This window comes from Lissotriton helveticus, chromosome 3_1, assembly GCF_964261635.1.
Source record: "Lissotriton helveticus chromosome 3_1, aLisHel1.1, whole genome shotgun sequence".
NCBI classification, from domain to species: Eukaryota; Metazoa; Chordata; class Amphibia; order Caudata; family Salamandridae; genus Lissotriton; species Lissotriton helveticus.
The window spans coordinates 899,625,564-899,642,341 of record NC_136061.1 but is presented as its reverse complement, the minus strand read 5'-3'; the positions used below and the strand labels follow the sequence as shown (position 1 = coordinate 899,642,341).

The 16,778-nt window shown below is 47.8% G+C and overlaps 1 long non-coding RNA gene across 1 annotated transcript in view; it reads left to right on the top strand.

Annotated features, from left to right (window-relative positions):
- LOC144824781 (uncharacterized) overlaps window positions 1-16,778 on the top strand; it is a 60,869-nt gene that overhangs the window by 30,268 nt on the left and 13,823 nt on the right. The window contains exons 2-3 of the long non-coding RNA XR_013609112.1: window positions 6,855-6,963; window positions 9,709-10,071. This is a non-coding gene — a long non-coding RNA (uncharacterized LOC144824781). The remainder of the gene's footprint in view (window positions 1-6,854; window positions 6,964-9,708; window positions 10,072-16,778) is intronic.

Here is a 16,778-nt window from a genome sequence, read left to right as displayed (position 1 = left end):
GGCACTGGCGCACGATAGGATGAGCTAAACTCTTTCTTCTCTCAAATAGTCTCCTATACTAGATCTCCCACTTTAGGAATCCACCCAGAAGTTACTGGTTGTTCCTTCACCTCATCAGTGGCAGAACTTTTAGAAGTTAAATTTGAGCGCTTATCTCGGAAGTCTTCAAATTCCTGTAAGACAACAAAACATTGATGACAAAGGGCACATCTGCTGCTACTGTGCCAGGGTCATCAAGATTTGAAACAAAACATACACCTGGACCCCAAAGATGACTTCATAGGGAGTCCAACCACCCAAAGATTTACTAGCCAGATTGTTTAATGGTCTGTGGACCCCATACAGAAGATGGATAAAACCTGAAACTAATACCCTAGCTGTTAAGGACTGCTTTAAGTCATGGTTGTTCCGATCCACTAGCGTGTTTCGCTCAGGACGATAGAGGGTGAAATAATGCACAGCAACACCCAGGGTGCCCATGGCTTCCCCATGAACCTTAGAGGCAAAGGTTGCCCGCACGCGCACTCCCTTATGGGGCAGAGCCACCACCACCATCACCAGCGGCTGTGGCCTCAGCTGAACCAATAGAACTCTCTACTGTGGCTTCCTCTGCATCATGCAAATCAGTTAATTGTGCCACTTTCCCCAATGTTGCCCTTCCTTCCTCTCTGCGAATCTCGCTTCCCGGGGTGGTTTTTCGTCCCACATAACACTGACCATTGTTCAACAAACAATTTCCTTCCACTCTGCTCCCTTCACCATTTTCTATACATTGGGTTTTAGAGGGGAGCATACCAGCACTGCTGCAGAGGCCCCCTTCTGCAGACCTCCTAGCAGGGTGGCTTCTCTTTGGAACCCAAGCCTGCTCCAGGACGATGGGCACCAGTATGTCTTCCCTCTCGCCCTCCTTCAGAAGCAATAGGGCCTAAACCATCGCTTTCACCCGCTCACTGTCCATGCTGGCCTTTAGCCATTACACTTTCCAAATCTCGCCACTAATTCAATCAAAAACCCCAGCTAGCTGGCTAGATAACTACACCAAGCTAAGCCAACCATCAGCTCCCGGAGATGCACCCTGTCCAAGAGGGGCCCTTGGACTGCGACACTGCCTTAAACCTCCTCTAACCCCACCCCAAAGAACCCCCTGCCAATCCCTTATCTTTCCGGTCCCTTGCCGAACCACCCACGGGGAGACCTCCCACTGTTGTCTCCCCTAAGGCCCCCTTAGAATGTGCATGGGTTAGTTCAACAGCTGCAGTTACAAAGTGAGAAATTGAACTTACTTATACAACTTTTCAAAAATAAACTCTCTTACTGTCCAGCTAGAAACCTCTCAACCCAGAGGTAAACATGTCATTGATAGGCTATCATATCCCACAAGCATCAAGAGAAATGTAGTATTGTAAGCTTTTAGTAGCATCTGAGTGCTCTCAACAGTACCTCGAAATTTCTGAAAAGACTGATATACTAATAGATAGTTGCAAATTTTTAACTCATGCATGTATTTTATTGATTATATGATTGCCAAAAGTCCTGATCATTAATTGGCTGGTGAAGAGTGAGGGAGTTACTGCACCTGGGGAACACTGACACTCTGGGGTGCAGTATTTACTTGTTGTTGTAAATATATCCAATTCCAAGTTTTCTAAAGGAGAATTATGTTTTACAAGCAGAATCGATTTCTGACTGTATTGGAGTACATCATACATTTTCACCTGATACATTTTTCCAGATTCTTCCTGAGCAAAATGCTGCAGGTGCAGTGTTTATTGCATTACATGGAATAACTATCCCTGTGCAAACTCATATTTTAGTTAGGTCCAAAGTGTGGAAATATATTTATTTGGTTTTTGATAGATATTATATAAATCAAAGTTTTCTAAGTCACTATGACTCTGAGTTGGTCAGTGTTTTCTGATGTCTGTGCAAACCCCTGTTAACGCAAGCGTTAAATATCTCTTACCCGTTGCTAATTACGATAAATAAAACCTGCCGGAATTTAGCAGGAGAAAATAGTATAGTATTTCCTGGTAACGTCATTTGGTGCATTAAGCATTGTAAGCAAAGGAACTGCTCTTGCACTTAATCTTTTTATGTTTTGAATGTGTGGGGAATTTTAGCTTTCAACAAACTTGCACTTTCTGCCCATTTGCAAAGTACTTTGCTGCTCGTGGATGCTAGTCACGTCCTATTGGGTAACTGACTTCTTTGGGAGAACCAATCATATTCAAGGGGGTGGAGCCTGTTCGAGCTTGCGGCCATTTAAATGCTGGCAATGGCGCGAATGCCCACAACAGGTGCGCCAAAAGCACGCCAAAGGCAAGCTCGCCTACGCCCGTCCTCAGCCAGCTGGGGGTAGGGGGTGGTTATTATGCCCAAAATAATACTTACACTCCCTACGAACTTAAACAATTATACTCAGCAGGATATCAATTGAAACCTTAAATATCTCTTGTCTATCTAACTTAGTTGAATGGTGGAGCTGTTTTTATTTAGTAGTCCTAAGTATGCCAATCAGCCCCCTGGTCAGTACCCCTATGAGAACAGATAGCCCCGCCAACCAATGGTTAAACACCAAATAGAAATATTCCAATTGCTAGACTCTGAAAAGCCAGACATTCAACTGGTAACTGAAACTTGGTTATCGTCTTAATCATCCCCTGACATCTCAGCTGCACTCCCAGAAAATGATTACCTACTTCATGGCAATCAATCTACAGGCAAAATAGGACAAATAGCAACTATAATCTATAAGAACTTGCAGTTTACCACTCTGGCTGCTTTCAATATTACAGCAGTTGACAATCTCTTCATTAAACTTGATTCTATATCCACTTCCTTAAATTCTGTGTTGATATATAGACCTCCGGGTCATATGCTTCATTTTCCACATTCTCTGGCAGAACACTTCTCTCCCATAGTAACTGATCATGCAAAACTCCCGTTAATTGGGGATTTCAATTACTGGGCTAATGAGGAAACGGGTGGGCAAGAATATTTGGAATTAACTGACTTGTTAAGCCGCCTGAAGTGTGAACAGCACCTGACCTCTCCTACCCTTAAGGGCCATACATTAGATCAGGTATGGACTGCCAATCATTCGGTGGCTAACCTTATGGTTATGGCTTGAGTCTGGTCAAATCACTTCTTACTCGAATAACTCTTGCTGATTTGGCTCTTCCCAAATGCCTGCTTAGCACAGGTACACCTGCTAGAAACCGGACCCACGCTGGCATTGACTCCTTTTGTAAATCATTGGCAACAACCCTACCTAACAAACAAGTCAATATCAATCAATAAGAGTAAAATATCAAGCCTGGCTAACTGAAGTCAGTAATACATATGCCCCTCTTTGCAAAGTCAGGTTGGCTAGGTGTCATGATGCACCAAAATGGTTTTCTAAAGATTTAAAACTTGCTAAACTTGAACTTCGCCGAACCGGACAAAACTAGTGAAAGAGTTATTCAGCTGGTAAAAGGGAAGTCTCCCTTTCCCAGATTAGACAATATAAAAAATCTATTATACAAGTTTAATCTGCTTTTTTCCCTGGAAAAATCATAAATTCAACAAATAACTTAAAGGATATCTTTGGAATCGAGTCTGAATTCTCAAATCCCGACAGAGTGACTGCAACAATTCCTCCTACAGTGAAATTGGGCACCCCTTCTGACACCTGCCCACTGAAAGTGATAAAAGAAGTTTTTTCGTACTTCCCGACCCGGCGCTAGCCCTACTTAAGGATTTTCTAAGCCAAGGCCTGGTTCCTAGCTCTATTAGGGAGGCGATAGTGGTTTCGTTATTAAAAAAGGCTGGTTATGATCTATGAAGAACTACTGCTATGTTTCTTTGCTTCCCTATTTAGCAAAAGTTTTGGAAGCATATGTTGGTAGTAGTTTATGCTCTTTTCTCGAGAAAACCCAATTTCTATCCCCACCAAGTGGGATTTTGGCCAGCCCATTCCACCAAAGCTGTGATCCTCTCAGTTGAGGATGACATGAGGGGAGATGTTGATGGGGGTACCACTCAGGCGCTGGTGCTCCTTGACCTTTATGCTCACTCACCCCCAGTCACGGATCTTGGTTGAATCCATCATCGTTCTTTAGCTCACTTCGCCACCCCAGTTCAGACACAGCTATATGCAAATCAGTCTTGACCCTGTGCCTCATGGGAACAGTCTAACCCGAACTGCCAAGCCATGTCTTCCCTGGACCGCAAACAAGCATCCTGGGACCGGTTTCAGGCTAACAGTCCTCATCAGCAAGGCTGGCTTGAATCCAGTGGCAAAGTGAGCAAGTGGGCGTACCCTGCCAACTTAGGGCGAAGAAAGCAAACACAAGGAGATGATGGACGGATCTCTGAAACTTTTCAGACACTCACCCCCAGTCACAGATCTGGGTTGAATCCATCTTCGTTCTTTAGCTCACTTTGCCTCCCTAATTCAGACACAGCTATATGCAAATCAGTCTTGACCCTGTGCCTCATGGGAACAGTCCAGCCCGAACTGCCAAGCCATGTCTTCCCTGGACCAGAAACAACCATCCTGGGACCGGTTTCGGCCCTCAGCAGCCAGGCTGGCTTGAATCTAGTGGTAAAGTGAGCAAGAGACCCACGTCTGGGCATACCCTGCCAACTTAGGGCGAACAAAGCAAACACAAGGGGATGATGGACGGAGCGCTGCAACTTTTCAGACATTCACCCCTAGTCACTGATCTGGGTTGAATCCATCATCGTTCTTTAGCTCACTTCGCCACCCCCGTTCAGACCTTGACCTTTATGCGGCATTCAATGGCATAGATCATGCGCTTCTGATGGACCCTGTCAGAACTGCAGGTTTACGGGCCACTTGTCTTGATTGGATTGTCTCCATTTTGAAGGACTGTTCACAGTCGGTCCGCTTATCCCTTTCAACTCTTCCACCGTCAAACTTACCTGTGGTATGCCCAAGGGGTTATCTTTGTCCCCTCACCTTTTTAAGCTGTATATTAATTCTCTGATGTAGTCCCTAAAAAAAATTAAGGTGAGAATTTACAACTATGCAGACAACATGCAACTGCTTTTGCTATCGATAACTCACCAGAATACAAAATAACATTCCAAAACACGATGCTGCTTATCCACGATTGGATGAATAGTAATCAAATTAAACTCCAATAAGAGGCAGACTGTTTTAACTAGCAGCACGCATGACCTGTGGAACTCCACATTCTGGCCAACAGGAATGGGTACCCCGCAGCCTAACAACTCAGTTAAGAGTTTTGGAAACTTCGTTGGCAAAAACTTGTCCACTACGCCTCAAGTTGGGGAAATAACTTGTTCCTGTTTTTTACAGCTTTGGAAAATTAGAAAAATTGGTAAATACTTCGCCCTTGAAGGGCTCATCCAGGTGGTTCTCACATTAGTCATCTCACTAATGGGCTAGGCAAATTCACCCTTCCTAGGTGTCCTCTAAATCCTCACCCGGAGATTACATCTGGCACAAAATCAGTCAGTCAGATTAATCTACCAACAACCAAAGAAGTGTCACATCTCCCCCATGATGTGGAAACTACACTGGCTACCAGTAAATTAGCAAATGGCGTTCAAGACTGGGTGCATCATTTTTAAATTTCTTTAAGGTAACAGTCCAGAGTTTATCTCTTCCTGTATTCAAAAGTACACACCCACCCACTACGTCAGGTCTGCTTTCCTTAATCTTGTCACTATCCCATTCTAAAAGAAGAGACTGGGTGTATCTAGATGTTCTGTATTAGTGCCCTGCTTAAGGAACTCCTTCCACTTAACATCAGGGTGACTTCTTGCTACTCTAGATTCAAATAACACCTGAAAACATGGCTCTTCACACAAGCATCTGAGTGAAATGGTAACCAGTAGGTTATGTTCCTGTTACTTGGCGCCAAGAAACTGGTTGGTGTATGTGAGTTTCTAAATATTTTTAACATAACAGAACATCAGAATCTGCATTTTATTACCCAAAAACTCAGAATAGGTGTGATTAATTGCACACAATAATTTCTAAATCCCCACAGTGTAGGCCTTTAACCTGTAAGATCCGGCCCAATGGAAGCAATGTAAGAGGCATGTCCTACCACTCCCCTCAGCTTTCCCCGAGTCCACCCAACAACGAGGTCACCCCAAGGAGCACCAAAGGGAATGGGGGATTGAGATAAAGTTAGAAAATTGGCCAACCGCTGACCACGTCTTGTCACACTAGCACTCTGGTTTGGGACACTCAGTGGAGATGATGAACTATTCTTGGGTGTTTCATGTTTCACGTGTGTTGTGGGAATAACAACACGCATTAGTGTTCACTACTAATTAACGGCTCATTCACACCTTTCACTGGCATTCCGTTTCTCTCACCCGCTCACAAGTTTGAGCTTTGATTTACCTGGTTCTCTCAGCCAGGTTGCAAGAGGGGTTTAGGCAATTCACCAACCAGAGCTAAGAGCCTCAATGCATTGCACTTTCTTGGGGTCTTTAGCTTTTATCGACGGACTTTTAGTACATCTGTATAAAGCCAATATTCACAACTCATTAGGGCAAGACGCACCTGCTCTATATACCCTGGAGGTCGACGTTCTTAAAGAGTCAGGGGTTTTTGGACTCTTGTTTCATAGTCTCAAGATGCACTAATTAGCTTGCCTTGTATCTTTTTCATAAAGAGCTGTTAGCAGTATTGCGTTGTTGTGGTTTAAAGAAAGTGATTTATCAGATTAAGCGTTTGGGTTAGTCTCTTTTTTTAGCATAATGTATTGTGCCTTTTAAGTGCTTTGGTAGTATTGCGGGTTAGTGCGCACAAGTGCTACTGCGAGGTACTACCACTTACTGAAATTCTTTTGCCTGTATTTCTTCAGGGAATCGCAGCAGGATTCAGGCTCCAAGACCCTTGAGATGAACCAAGAGGCGTTGGTGGTAATGCTGGTCGGAGTCGACGCGGAGTTGCAGTTTTGCTGAGCAAAAAAGGTTAAGTATTTCAGGGAACACTATCAGGATACCCTTCCACCAGCATTGATTACCTAGCAGAGGTCGTGGTGACTTGGGTGGGGTTTCTATACCTTTCACAATCAAAATGGCCACCGAGATTTAGCAAATCTCGTAAGACCTTCAAGGAATGTTCAGGATGCACAGTACACTTTTCTCATTCTCAACTGGGTGCGCTCCCTTCTACTACTGTGCACTGAAAAATATGAAGCATGTTTGTGCCTCTGAAGCTGCAAGCACACTTCTCCATTCACCCTGCCTAAAGTGTCACACTCTACTGGCCTCTCTGTCCCACAACTTACACAGCACGCATTACCAGGGTCCAGGCTTGACTTTAGTAGAGTGACCGGTGTTTACAGGAGGAAAACTGAGCCTTGTTCTGTGTGACCATGACAATGGGGTAGGGATACCCTGGCCCCTTTGGCCTGGTGGCGGGGTCTCAGAGTGACCCCGCCAGGAGCCAAACATGTTTTTTTTCATTTTACTGCAAATTTATGTTGTTAAGAAACTTCTCTTGTGTGTGCCAGGGCTTGGAAGTGCAGCAAAATGCTCTTTTTTGGGGAAGGAGTGGTATCCCCCTTTCTCATGCCTCAAGCAGACCTTGAGGACCCGATCCCCTTACCATTCTGCAAAATAAGGGGCAGGGGACGTGCAGCCCCCCTCCCCAACCCTTAATAGGCCCCAGTGACCTCACCCCCCTTTTGCAGAATGTTTCACAAAGGGGGAAATGTCCACATGACCTCCTCCACTCTGAGCCTTTTAAGGAGCCAGGGACTGTACCGCCAGGACAACGTGGTTTCCCTGTCCACAAGAGCACAGGCAGGAAAACAGAAGTCTTCTCCCCCCCCCCAGAAGAAGCTTTGAAAGTGCTACAGATGGGTGGGGGCAGACTTCTGTTTCCTTGCCCGTGCTGCTGCAGGCAGGGAAACACACATTGCTCCCGCCCGGAGGGAGCAAGCACAAATAGTTGCTTCTTCCGGGTGGGAGCAAGTCGGCTCCCGATTAACTGAGGATGGGGGCAGACGGGGCAGTGTGGGGTCTAGGACTTCCCTGTGGCTCTCAACTTGTGGTTTTTGGGTGCCGCGAGTGGCCACTGGTGCACCCACTGGAGTCACCGAGGCCCAAGGAGGCTTGGGAGGAGCGCTGCATGCCCCTCTACCCTTATTTAGAGAGAAAGGCTATGGGGGAGGGGGTTCCTGGGGCTCAAGGTGACTATGGAAGTGGGGTGCACTCCGACCTCCCCTTAATTAGAAAGAAAGTCCCCAGGGGATGGGGTCCCCAAGGCCATCAAGGCTCCTAAAAAGGGGGCTGTTTGCCCCCTCCCCAATCATTGAAAAAAAAAGTGTCCTTGGTGGGCTCAGGGACACCAAAGTGAATAATACATGAGTGTCAGAAGCTGCTCACTTATTATTCACTGCTCCAGCATCGAACACCCCATAATAGGGTATGGCCAACCCTGCGCTGTCCACAGCCGAAGGCCGTATGCGGCGTGGAGTTGGCTGCTGATGAGTGTTGGATGCAGGGCCTGGCCTGGTGGGGGTTGGATTCACGCATGGTAAAAAATATTACTTTATAATTGAACCATACCATTTTAAACGTACAAACCCACTAAACATCACCAGTTACAGGGTCAGATGTATGAAAACATTTTGGGTTCGCAAACAGTGCGAATTGCAAAAATTGGCCATTTGTGAATGCAAAATGGCCTTTCTCAATGTATGGAAGAGTTCGCATTCGCAAAATTGGTAAGCGCAAAAAATGCGAATCCTTATTTTGCGAATACCAATTTTGCAGATCTCAAATTGCGAACTCGCAAATTGGTAATCGCGGACCAATGTATGAACCATTCGCAAATTGCAAATGATCCAAAATTTGCAATTTTGCATGTGCAAATTACCACCAATTCCAATCAGGTGGTAACCAGGTGGAAACTATTTAAACAGGCCCAGAGTGCCTCAGAATGTTTCACAATGGCAGCGATGTACATCATAGCGAGGAGGATGAGGATTCAAGCAGCAGTACAGAGAAAGAGAAAGAGACAAAAACTCATTTTCAGAGTTTCAGTAGACCGAGGAAGAAATCCATGACAAATATAGATTAGACTCTGCTACATTACTAGGCCTGATAGATGACCTTCATCCACTACTGCAACATCAGACTTGCAGGGCCAATGCCTTCCCCACACATGTGCAGGTCCTATGTTCACTGCACCTACTAGCTTCAGGGAGCTACCAGGGGGTGATAGCGGCAGGAGGAGGGGTCTCCCAAAGTGCGCTTTCGCGCTTTTTCAAAGCCTTCATGGACACAATGGTCCGGAGGATACACAATTACATTAGATTCCCCTCTACACCACAGGAATTACAGCAGACCAAATTAGATTTCTGCCAGATAGCCGAATTCCCCCATGTAATTGGGTGCATTGATGTTACACATGTAGCCATATGCCCCCCTCATGTAATGAGTACGTGTTCAGGAACAGGAAATCTTTTCATTCAATGAACAGCCAGGTTTGTAATGCCTCACACATAATAGCTGACATAGCAGCAACATTCCCCAGCAGTACTCACTATTCATTCATTTTCAGACACAGTGGTATATAAAGATGTCTCCTTGGGGGTGAATTTGGCGAAGGATACCTGCTAGATAAATGCATGTAACACAGTCTGGTAGACTCTCTGGATATGGTGAAACAGTTCAGTGACTAATCTTTTGCCTTTTACCCTGCAGGTGAGAGCGCATATGCTGTGCGCTCCTCCATACTCACCACATACCTGAATCCAGCAACTCAAAGTGAAAAGAAATATGCTGCGCATAAGTCGACACACAATGTGATATAGCGGACCTTCGGCATACTGAAGAGTAGGTTCCACTGCCTACACAAAAGTAGAGGTGCACTGCAGTATAGGCCGGAGATATGTTGTAAAACTGTGGCCACTTGCGCCATGTTGCACAACCTTGCGACAACCAATGGCATTCCTTTGGACCTGACAGACTGAGGATGAACCATGTCAACCTCGCAGAGTAGCAGATGGTGCAAGGGCAGAAGATGGCAGACAGAGACGTGGGGAAATAACACAGAACTTTTTTTAAGTGAGTAATGATGAGACAATGCACTTCATGACTTATTTTCTACTGTGTTTTATTCACCTTAATCTCAGGTAAACTGTATGAACACAGCCATCATCATCTTACATGTGTGTAAATTTGTAGGAAAACATAGGAATTAAAATAAACATGCACAAGATTCTGCACTTTCTGTAGTAGGGGATCTCTGTGTATAGTCATAATCTAGTGAATAGTCCCGCCCATGTGCGTGGACCCCAGAGCAATCAAAAATAATCTCTTATGGTGTCGAAAAATGCAGAACTGCACAGACACTTAAGAGAGAATTTAAAGACAGATAATGCAGCCTATATCCACAGGCTACACTGTCCAGTACTTCACCTAGAAATTCCACCAAAAATCCACAAACAGCAAAGCCTGTCCATATTTCCCTTGCTTTAACAGCAAAACCCCTCTGGAATGATAGAGAGGAAGACTTGGACAGACAAGCCCCATAGGCTGCCATTATGTGGCTCAAAACAGGATACTGTGACTTTAAGAATACTTTCCAGAACTTCACAGTATCCCAAAATGCACTGCAGGTCCCTTTTACTTTCAGTTCTTTTTTCCGGCTCCTGCAAGCAGGACCCTGGAGCATTGAGCTCTCCCTTTCAAGGGTTTATTGGTGATATTTACACTTTTTCAAAGTTATTTGAGTGCTTTTCTGAAGTACTTTGGTGGTTTTTCTTCCTGTTTGTCGTATGGTGCACTCTTTGAGGGTCAATATGCCTGCATTATTCGACAAATGCCCTGAGTGCTCCAGGAAGAAGGCCAAGTCCGATCCACACGATGTGTGTATCATCTGCCTTCCTTCATCTCATGTCCCAGAGGAGTGTGACATCTGCCATGGTTTCTCTAGCAGGACCCTGAGGGATAGGATGAAGATCAGGCTTCAAGGCCTGGAGGCCAGAAGACTGAAGACGAAAGGTGGGTCTGGAGGGGCTTCCTCTGCCCATGCTGAGGCCTCTGGGGGGCTCCCCAGGGGCAGGAAGACCAGCAAACATCCCCATTCTCGGTCTGCGTCGATTGCACCGACCACGACGTCTAGAGGGATGACTGCAGTCTGTTCCCCGTCTCCCCAGGGCTCTGGGTCGAAGCGATGTCGACGCTCTGCGTCGAGGGAACTGAACAGACTGCCGTCGAAGTCTTCGGTGACTATTTTGTCGTCGTCGTCGAGTACTCGACGTCGAGAGGCCCGGTGTCGGTGCTCGCCGTCGAGGCGACACCGCCGTTCGCGAAGAGGAGAAGGTCGTCGTCAAGGGGATCCTTGACATCGAAGAGAAGATCGCCGTCGAGGCGAAGGTCGCCGTCGAGGCGTAGAAGGTCGGCGTAGAAGGTCGCCGTCGAGGCGTAGAAGGTCGCCGTCGAGGCATAGGAGGTCGCCGTCGAGGCAAAGAAGGTCGTCGTTGAGGCGAAGGCAATCGCCGTCGAGGGATAGGCGCTCGACGTCTAGGAGACTAAGCTCGACGTCGAGAGGCCGACGCTCGCCGTCCGGTTGACGTTCTTCGACGCCGAGAAGGCGTGGAAGGAGTTCTGACGCCAGGAGTAAATCTGAGAGGTGTCCAGTGTCTTTGGGAGGCTCTCCAAAGTCCCTGCCTAGTAAGGAGGGCGGGTCAACAGGCTCGGTGTACTCTGTTGTGCATACCCCTGCTAGGCCGAAGACCATTACGCCTACTCCTCCTCCTCCTCCGTTACCGAGAGGACTTCCTCCGCAGGCTCCCACCCCGCCTCCACTTCCGCCTCCTCCACCTCCTCATCAACCTTGGCTTCAACCTCAACCTCAACCTCAGTGGCCAGCTGACAAGCCTCTTCCGATTCCTCCGAGGACAGGTTCGTTGCCACGATTTCCAACTCCTCCTAAGGAGACCCCTCGGCCGAGGGCCCCGACTAAGCCAAGGTCACCCGTCCCGGTGGAACCGGCAGGGTGACCAAAGCCAAGGAAGTCGCGATCCCGCTCCGGACGGAGAGGGAGGTCGCGAAGTCGTCACAGATCCTCTACGAGGTCAAGACGGCGCTACAGGTGGTGCGGATCACGGTCTCGCACGGACTCTTCCAGAACCAGGTCCTACTCCCCGACCTTGTCAGACTCCCCGGGGACGAGAGTGTCTCCCGTGGATGACATCAGCACGTTCCAGGATGTCCTCCTGAGGGGTGCAGCAAAATTGGGAATCACGGTGACGGCTCCAACACCTACGACGTCCGTGATTTTTGAGACACTTCACAAGAAGCATTTGTCTTGTCCTCCACTCCCGCTCGTGCCAGGATTGGTAGAGCCGGCGGAGGAGCTGTTTCTCATGCCTGCAGTGACGAAAGCCGCTCCATCCCGTCTTCTTAAGAAGTACAGGGCCCCGGATTCCGACCCGGCCTTTCTGAGGATTGACCCTGTTCCGGACTCCGTTATAGTGACGGCAGCTAGAAAACAACACTCTACCTCCCCGTCGTCTACAGTGCCTCCAGATAAGGAGAGCCGATGGATCGGCTCAGCTGGCAGGAAGGCTTGTGGGACGGCATCTACGGCCATGAAGGCCTCTAGCGATGCGGCTTTGCTGGGGCGGTATGATCGTGCCCTGTGGGAATCCCTCCAGCAGTTCACGGAACTCCTGCCAAGGGATAAGAGGGAGGATTTCCTGGAGATCCAGAAGGAAGGGATGCTGGTTTTGAACCAGGTCATCAGCACGGCCGCTGATGTCTCTCTTTTGGCGGGCCACGGGTACTGTCATGGGATCAACCAGCGACGTCACGCTTGGCTCAGGCTCACATCACTCAAGCCGGTGGCCCAGCAGCGAGTGGCCAATCTGCCCTTCTCGGGGGAAACCCTGTTCAGCAAGCATGCGGACGATGAGATGGCACGCATGAAAGGGGAGGCAGAGACTCTGACGGCTGTGGGCTTGGAGAAGCCCAAAGAAAAGAAAGCCTACCGCCTGTTCCAGAGACGGTTCGGGGCACAGGGCAGAGGGCAAGGACAGGCTTCAGGACAGCAGCAACAACAGCAGCAGTTCCGGAGGCCTTTCCAGAAGCGCCAGAAGGGTACAGGAGGTCAGCAGTCCTCTACAGCGACCAAGGGCGCTGCCGGGTCTCGACCCTGAGCAGTTACTTCCCCTACATCCGTTACCCGCTCCGGTGGGGGGAAGCGTTCAATTTTTTCTGGCAGAGTGGAGAAAAATTACTCGGGACAAGTGGATGCTGAATATTGTTTGCAATGGATACAGTCTTCGGTTCACCAGCCCGCCTCCATCGATTCCACCGGTCAGCTCGCAGTTTCAACTGCGCGAGCTCCAGTCGGAGGCAGATATCCTGTTAAGGAAAAGGGCGATAGAAGTCGTACCTCTGTCTCAAAGAGGAAGAGGTCTGTGCTCCCGGTTCTTTCTGGTTCGCAAGAAGGACAAGAACGAGTTCAGGCCCATTCTGGATTTGCGGCAAGCAAACAAGTGGATTCGCAGAGAGAAGTTTTGCATGCTGTCGTTGCATCAGATTTATCCTCCGCTGCAACAGGGAGACTGGCTGTGTGCTATAGACCTACACGATGCGTACTTCCATTTGCCCATTGCACACAAACACAGGAAGTTCCTGCGATTCCAAGTCGGCGCCAATCATTATCAGTATACATTACTGCCATTCGGGCTCAAGTCAGCGCCCAGAACATTCTCAAAGTGCATGGCAGTGGTAGCTGCACACCTAAGGAAGAACAAGGTGTTTGTCTACCCGTACCTGGACGATTGGTTGATCAAGGCCTCCTCCTTCTCGGAAGCTCAAACGCACTTCCGGAAGACGTGCGTTCTCTTGAACAAGCTGGGGTTGCACATCAACATGTCCAAGTCTGTCCCGACTCCGGTCCAGTGCATACAGTACTTGGGAGCCTCCATCAATACACTGTCGGCAAGCGCGTCTCCTTCGTAGGAGAGACGGTTATCACTCCTTCGGAAGGCTGAGGCTCTTAGGACCGCTCCATCTACAACATTGAGGATTGTGTCTTCTCTACTGGGGTCGATGGCCTCTTTATATCTTCCTCACGCCACATGCACAGCTGCACATGAGACCATTGCAGGAGTGCCTGGAGGATCAGTGGGATCAGAGGAAAGGATCTTGGGACGACAAGATACGACTGTCTCTGCATGCTCTTCAGTCTCTGAAGTGGTGGTGTTCGGCGGAGAATCTCCTCAGAGGGGTTCCCTTCCACAAGGACATTCCCACGCAGACTATCGTGACGGATGCGTCGCTCCATGGCTGGGGGGCGCACTCCGGAGACTTACAGATTCAAGGGACGTGGTCCCCGACGGAGTCCACGTACCACATCAATTTCCTGGAACTCAGAGCTGTTCACTTGGCACTGAAGGCCTTTCAGCCGTCCTTCCGGACCAACTCTTTGCTTGTTCAGACGGACAATACGACCACGATGTATTACCTCAACAAGCAGGGGGGTCGAGATCGCGCACTCTGTCGCAGGAGGCGCAGGCGATCTGGCACTGGCTTCTGGCCAGAGGTCTGACGATAACGGCCACTCATCTACCAGGTGTGGAGAATGTTCAGGCAGACGCACTGAGCAGACTGATTCAGGAAAACCACGAATGGGTCATAAACGACGAGGTCCTAGGAGAAGTCTTCACAAGGTGGGGGACTCCAGATGTAGATCTGTTCACCACCGCCGAAAACAGCAAATGCCGAGACTTCGCCTCCAGGTACTACCAGCCAGGGACGCTGGGGAATGCGTTATGGATCAACTGGTCGAACAGCTTTCTGTACGCTTTTCCACCCATTCCCCTGATTCCTGCGGTGCTCATCAAACTGTCCCAGTCCAGGGCGCGAATGATCCTGATTGCCCCGGAATGGCCCAGACAGTGGTGGTTCACGGACCTGCTTCACCGGTCTCTCCTTCCTCACATGCGTTTGCCGTGCAGGCTGGACCTTCTCACAAAGTTTGGGGGGCAGATGTTGCACCCCAACCTCTCGTCTATGAGTTTGGCGGCATGGCTCCTGAGATAGTGCAATATGGCCATCTGAATCTACCTGAAGATTGCATGGACATACTGAAGGAGGCTAAGCGACCTTCCACTAGGACTTCTTATGCTTACAAGTGGAAGAGATTTTGCATCTGGTGCAAGTCCAAGAACTATGACCCGACGACATGTAATGAAGATGTCATCCTTCCATATCTTCTACATCTGGCGCAGTCTGGCCTTAATGTCCATTCCATTAAGGTTCATCTGGCTGCATTGACTGCCTACAGGAAATGTCCTTCTCAGACTTCCTTCTTTCAGATCCCAGTGATCAAAGATTTTTTGGAAGGCTTGAAGAAAGTGTTCCCTCCTGTCCGGCTTCCTTCGCCTTCATGGGAATTGAATGTGGTGCTGTCCAGATTGATGAAGGAGCCTTTTGAACCTATTCATAAGGCTTCATTGCAGCACCTGTCCTGGAAGGTGGCGTTCCTCGTGGCCATTACATCGGCCCGCAGGGTGAGTGAAATGCAGGCGTTGTGTTGCCAAGAACCTTATACTGTATTTCATGCTGCTAAGGTTGTTATGCGTACTCACCCTAAATTTCTTCCTAAAGTTATATCTGACTTTCATGTTAACCAGACCATAACTTTGCCTACGTTTTTTCAGAATCCTTCCTCTCCAGCGGAAAGGTCCCTGCATTCCCTGGATGTCAGGAGGGTGTTGAAATTTTATCTGGATAAAACCAAGGATATTCGTAGGTCAGACCAATTGTTTATCAATTATGGATAGGCTTTCCTGTTTTCAGTTTCTATTTTCGGCAAATTCTGGTGAGGTTTTTTCAGTGTTTTCCAGTGACTTCAATACTTTAAGAAAACAGTGGTTATCAGTGGTTACATATTTTCGCTCCATTAGGAACAACAGAAACAGTGTCTTTCCGGTGTTTATGGAATGTTTTCATTTTATTATGACTTGCTCTCTGCACTGACAGTGCATGGTATATAAATAGTGTATGTACAGTGAACATGCAGTCCAAATACATTTAAAAAAATCTAACTTATTGTAGTACACCACACACTACTTCTTTAGTGAGTCTTTGGTCATGCATGCCCACTCTTTCCTTCCCATGTAAACTTTTAACTGTGAAATAGCCCTCTCAACATTGGTACTTAGACAGGCAACCCAAAACAAGCCAATACACGATTTGCTAACACTGGCCGCTGACACAGCTTTCCATTCCAATACTGGTGCAACTGAAGATTGTAATTCTCTGGGACAGGTTCTGCAACATATGCGGTGTACTGGGCACATATGCCCTCAGAGTTAACGACGCTGTAAAAAATGAGGCAGTACTTTTCAAAGTCCAGAGAAAATTCCATTTTTTTTTAAAAAAAATTTTTAAAACCTTTATTGTACAAAAGGCGCTCACAGATACGGGCCTACAACCCACCGGGCCGGCCACCACAATAAAGAGACATACAAGGCAATACAGGAGAGAGAACAGGATTTCTAAATAGCTCATATGAGAGGGGAAGACAACAAGTCTTTGAGTCGCCATCACGGACAGGATAAAAGTAGGTTAATTTTATAATAGAAAAAAGGGGGGTGTCACAGGATAATGTCAATCTGTATGGTCCAGAGGGCCGTGGGGGGCCGTGAGCAAGCCGAAGTCTCGAATACAGGAAAAGACTAACAGAACAATACATTTTGGCAAAGGCAGAACTTGAGTCCCACATCAAGAACAATCACAATCGCTGCTCAGCA